This window comes from Morus notabilis, unplaced genomic scaffold (assembly GCF_000414095.1).
Source record: "Morus notabilis unplaced genomic scaffold, ASM41409v2 Scaffold1065, whole genome shotgun sequence".
NCBI lineage: Eukaryota > Viridiplantae > Streptophyta > Magnoliopsida > Rosales > Moraceae > Morus > Morus notabilis.
The window spans coordinates 23884-30200 of record NW_010356738.1 but is presented as its reverse complement, the minus strand read 5'-3'; the positions used below and the strand labels follow the sequence as shown (position 1 = coordinate 30200).

At 30.5% G+C, this 6317-nt stretch overlaps 1 pseudogene; it reads left to right on the top strand.

The window, feature by feature from the left end:
* The first annotated feature begins 1719 nt into the window (after nucleotides 1-1719).
* Nucleotides 1720-4859, top strand: LOC21388755 (annotated as a pseudogene).
* Nucleotides 4860-6317: the final 1458 nt, after the last annotated feature.

The window sequence follows — 6317 nt, the reverse complement described above, 5'->3', positions numbered from 1 at the left end:
GTATAAAATATGCCAATATAAAAAGCTTAAGGAAGTATATAGGCCAACTTTTAGTTATAGAAATTAATAGGCCATAACTTGTCAAGTTATAGTTCATAACCAGATAAGTTATGGACAAACTTGTCAAGTTATGGTTCATAGCCATACAAGTTATGGATAAAAATCGTGATTTATGGACAATAACTTGTCAAGTTATGGTTCATAACCAGACAAGTTATGAACAAAAATAGTAATTTGGCCTATTTATTAACTTATGTAAACTATTGGCCTATTAATTTTAATTCATCTCAAGTCTTTGCCAATTTTCCTCTTTCTCCCTTATTACCTCAACGTCTTTTGGGCTAATTTGCAGAACTTGATAATTTCTAAAAGGCTGTAGAAGAAATTAATTAATCTTGTAGGGTTCGTTTAGTATGATGATTTAAATTAGGGTGATTCTAATCATGATTCTGGAATCAGAAACATCATTTATGATTTTGAGTTTAAATCATGATTCTGAAACTATGATTCAAAATCATGGGTTTGAATCACCTTAAATCAAGAATGAATAGTTTTAGAATTATGAGTGACTTTGGTTTAAAACATCACATCAGATTCTGAATCATGATTCAGAATCATCCAAACCAAACACTGTTTCTGAATCATGATTCAGAATCACAATGATTGGGCCTATGCTCTTTGTGCTCAAAGTAGAAAGCGATTCAAGTTGCACAAATATTTGAGTACTGATCATAATGATTTAAAAGATCATGCACACTATTCCCCTTTCGTAGTTTTTTCCTATTAAGGTTTAATTTGCCATTTAAGGGCTTTAATAAGATCTTCAGACTAAGAGTGAAGGATAGATCTTTTAACTTAAATGGCATGTTTACTTATCCGTAATCGAAGTGGACAGGATTCGGAGTAAACAGGAATCGAGGTCAAGAATCAGAGTCAAATTAAGCTGTTTACTTAGGTTTCAGGAATCGGAGTCAGAATCAGTCCCAATCCTATTCATGTGTTTACTTACGTACAGAATCAGAATAAACTGTTATAAATTTACTTACCTACCATTTTAGTAGATTTTTGTGTGTTGAACTTTAAAAAAAAAAAACTATATATTATGCTAACTATCTTAATATTAGGATAACTAATTAGTAATTAGATTTTTTTAATCACGCCTAACTAATCATCTAAATTAGGATAACTAATTAGTAATTAGATTTTGTCAATCACTCTCTTATTTCGTGCTAAAAGTTAGACATGGTTACTCTACATTATCAACATATAAAATTAGATTTAGCATTGCATTGCATATTAAAGAAAACAAAAATCAGCTTAGGATATAGATTGAAAAATGAAAAGCAATAGGTATAACATGAGAATCAAATTATAAGCATGAAAAAAAAAACTATCTGAGTTTCATTTAATTATTTGCATTGATATGAATTCGTCCATAGCACTAGTAAGAAAGAAAGAAAAGAAAAAACAAATATAAGAAGAAGTGAGCAAGGAGATACAAGAGGGTGTAAAAGTAAATTATGGCATTTTTTAATTTTTTACTTTTTACTTTTCTATTCATAAATTTGTTAGTAGAATTAAGGGTAAAATCATAATTAATATTTACTATTAAAATTGGGAGTACCAATCCGATGAGGGATGGGAGAAAATGTCAATCTCATTTCTCAACTCTAAATTAGTGTGAGAATCGCACATTTCTACTATTATTATAAGATAAATATGAGTAAGTAAACATGAGATTAATTTTGATTTTTAATTCTCAATTTTCACTCCTGATAAATAAACATGCCAAAAAATTTCAATCATTAAAGGCTTTCCTTTTATTTTTTGGTTGCGTTTGTTCAAGCCTTCGGCGTACGTGTTTATCTTTTTGCGTTTCGTTCTTTCTTTTTGTACTTTACTTTGTTCAAAATAAATTGAGTGCGGGGGGCTTAGAGTTTCCCTTCTTTCCAATTTTCGCTTAAAAAGGAAGAGTGAACTAGCTTCCACAATGCTTAATAAAAAAATAAATTATAAGTAAAGAAATAGATAAAACAAATTCCTATCCCCTCATTCAAGAGATCAAGTTACTTTTATATTTCTGTATCAAATATCTCAACAAATTTGCTCACTAAAGCATTGTATATAGGCTTAATTTAGTATTGTTTTTCCATCCTAAAATCATCTTATGTTATTTTAGTGTTTGGTAAATCTTTTCAAAAGTGTTTTTTGAAGAATTTTTTAAGAATCTACTAACAAAATCAGAAGCAGCCTAAAGACAACTTTAACTTTTAGATTATACGGGAATCAGCATAATACAATTAATGAAACTTTCATAATACCCATAATACTCTTAATAAAATTTAAAATTGATAATCTTCTCAATCTAAAATTCAGACTCATAATATAATATAATGATATTGTAATTATTATTTTATAATATATTATATATTATATATTATATTGATATAATTATATTTATTATATCGATAATAATATAATAATTAATAAAATTACATAATCAACCATGAAGTTACCCGTTTAAGTCTTTTCTTTTTCCTTTCCATTTATATGAAATTCTTGTGTTTTTACAGGTTTTCCTCCTCCTCCTCCTCCATCCCCTTTGAGCATTTCTACTATAGATGACGGGGCATACAGTGGTCAAGACACCAATGGAATGGCAATAAAACCTATAGGAGTTGATGTGTCTAGGAGAAAACATAATGGCCTAGGCAGAAGCACGATTGTAATAATTGTTGTCTCATCTTTCACAGCCTTTGTTGTATGCTTAGTAGTTGTTTGGCTTTTGTTAGTGAAATTCGGTTTTCGCAGCCACCAAACTGAACATATTCCACAAGCTTTGATTCCCTCCCCTGCAAAAACAACAGGTACTAGCTAGCATTCTAATCAAATTCTCACTTCACTGTGAAAATTAAATGAAAACGTTATAGAATCAATCACATCTATGCCATGAGAATTCACCAGGAGCTGTGAGGTCTGCGGTTGGAAGCAAGCGGGGTTCTGAATCGACGTCATTTAGTTCCAGCACAATGACTTACACCGGATCCGCCAAGATTTTCTCATTGAACGAGATAGAGAGGGCGACCAACAACTTTGATGCCTCAAGAGTGCTTGGAGAAGGTGGTTTTGGGCTGGTCTACAGTGGAACTTTAGACGATGGAAGGAAAGTGGCCGTGAAGATTCTCAATCAAAAGGGACGATCATCACGGCGGTCGAGAGTTTCTAGCAGAAGTAGAGATGCTTAGCCGTCTTCACCGCAGAAATTTGGTCAAACTGTTTGGTATTTGCACAGAAGGCCAGACTCGTTGCCTAGTCTATGAACTTGTTCCAAATGGAAGCGTTGAATCCCATTTACACGGTACAAATTACAAAATTTGATCAAATTTGAAAATATGTTAGAATAAAGTTTTGACAAGTATTGTTGACTCTTTTGCGTGTTGTACAAGGTATTGACAAGGAAGCTGATCCACTTGACTGGGACGCAAGAATGAAGATTGCGTCAGGCGCGGCTAGGGGCTTGGCCTATTTGCATGAAGACTCAAACCCACGTGTTATACATAGAGACTTCAAATCAAGCAACATCCTATTGGAACATGACTTTACACCAAAGGTCTCAGATTTTGGATTGGCCAGATCAGCATTAGAGGGTAACAGACACATCTCAACCCATGTTATGGGAACTTTCGGGTTAGTTTCTACTTCGATCCTTAGAATGTCAACTTAGAGCATCTCCGACAAAATGCCAAATTAATCTATTAATGTCAAATTAAACATTTGGGCAGAAAAAGTGCCATTTTTGGTGCTAAATTTGGCATATATTAGATTTGGTATCAAATTTAGCACCGAATGCAACATATGCCAAATTTTAATCTGGTAGCTATTGGCTGATATCTTGACTTTTTCATTTCATAATTACAACATTGTCATTTTCAAGGCATTTAAAGATTAAAAATTTACTTTCACAAATTACAAAACTTAATAATTGGAAAAATTTAACCACAAAATAGAATATCACGTCAAATATGTCATTTTTACACTTTGCAGAGTAATTTGAATACGAATTGTCTTCGACTTTGAAAGTCTTAGATATGTATCCTATAATTTTATAATCTTCTTTAATTTTTCTTGCTTGTAGTTACTTAGCCCCGAAATACGCCATGACCGGGCATCTTCTCGTAAAAAGCGATGTGTACAGCTATGGAGTTGTCCTTCTTGAGCTACTAACAGGAAGAAAACCAGTGGACTTGTCCCAGCCTCCAGGGCAGGAAAACCTCGTGGCTTGGGCTCGTCCACTCCTCACAAGCAAAGAAGGCCTAGAAACCATGATAGACTGGGCCATAAAATCCGAAATGATCTCACTTGATAGTGTGGCCAAAGGGGCTGCAATTGCCTCAATGTGTGTACAACCAGAAGTGTCTCACCGCCCTTTCATGGGAGAAGTTGTTCAAGCCCTCAAGCTGGTTTGCAATGAGTTTAATGAGACAAAAGGGTTGGGCTCAAGATCCTATTCCCAAGACAATTTTTTGGCTGATACTGATCATAATAAGACCAGGACAGTTTCTGGTGAGATCGTGGAAGCGTCGTCATCCACGACGACTCGTTCACACGATCATCAACATCAACAGTTTTTCGTGTCAGGTTCGAGTCGTGATATAGCGCAGCTTTCGACGTCGGGTTTGTTGAGTGCGTCAGTGGGAGTTGAAGAGCAGGACATGGGGTCGTTCAGGAGGTATTCTAGTTCCGAGCCGCTGAGGTCGGAAGGGTGGAGAATGAGATTTTGGAAGAGGTTGAGAAGCTTGTCATGGGGAAGTATGAGTGAACATGGATTGCCATTGAAAATAAGACCAGAATCTCGTTGAAGTACTCTTGATTATTTGTCGTTTCAAAAAAAGAGCCTATTTATTTTCTACCATAGAAACTTCTCCATCTCTTCCAAGTAGGTGTTTTCTTTCTTCAAGAGACATTTGAGCAAATATTGTGAGAAGCTTATGGTAAGATTTTGGCTCTGCAGTTTTCAACAAGGAGCCTTTTTGTTAATGCTCAAAACCAGCCACAAAGTTTGCACGTGTCTTCAACTCTAGGTTGCTCCGGTTTAATAAAAATCATTTATTTCTCATTTTTTGCGAGTTTGTGTATTTGGGACGAGGCTTGTGTATAATGTATATTATATCAATGGTCTAACAAGGTTTCATGAACAAGAATAAATAAGTAAATAAATAAATAAATAATTCTAACAAGCTTCAATGAATAATTATGCTCTAAGGCTTAGTTTGGTATTGCTTTTTCATTCTAAAATTAAGCAAAAGTTGATTTTAGTGTTTGGTAAATCTCCTCAAAAGTGCTTTTTGAAGAATTTTTTAAGAATCTACAGTTAAAATCAGAATCTGTCTAAAGACAACTTTAGCTTTTAGATTATGCGAGAATCAGTATAATACAATGAATAAAACTTTCATAATACCCATAATACCCCTAATAAAATTTAAAATTTACAATTTTACCAATCTAAAATTCAGACTCGTAATATAATATAATATAATAGTAATATTATAATAAATACTATCATAATTATATTAATAGCCCTAATATTATTATTTTATCATATAATGTGATATTATAATAATATTATAATTATTTTAATAATATGATATGATAATTATAATATAATTATAATATGATATTAAAATTATTATTTTATAATATATTATATATTATATTGTAATTATACATATTATATTATATTATAATATAATATAATATATAATATATTATATAATAATAGTTTTTTTATTATATTAAATATAATAATAAATATATATTATATTGTAATTATACATATTATATTATATTATAATATAATATAATATATAATATATTATATAATAATAGTTTTTTTATTATATTAAATATAATAATAAATATATATTATATTGTAATTATACATATTATATTATATTATAATATAATATAATATATAATATATTATATAATAATAGTTTTTTTATTATATTAAATATAATAATAAATATATATTATATTGTAATTATACATATTATATTATATTATAATATAATATAATATATAATATATTATATAATAATAGTTTTTTTATTATATTAAATATAATAATAAATATATATTATATTGTAATTATACATATTATATTATATTATAATATAATATAGTCCTAATTTTTAACTATCCAAAGAAATTCAACTTCATAATTTATTAAACGCTATTATGCTGATTTTAGAACCAGCACAATTACTGTAATTATAGTTTATCAAACATTCAGCCGTTTTTTGTAACAGCTGCTTCTT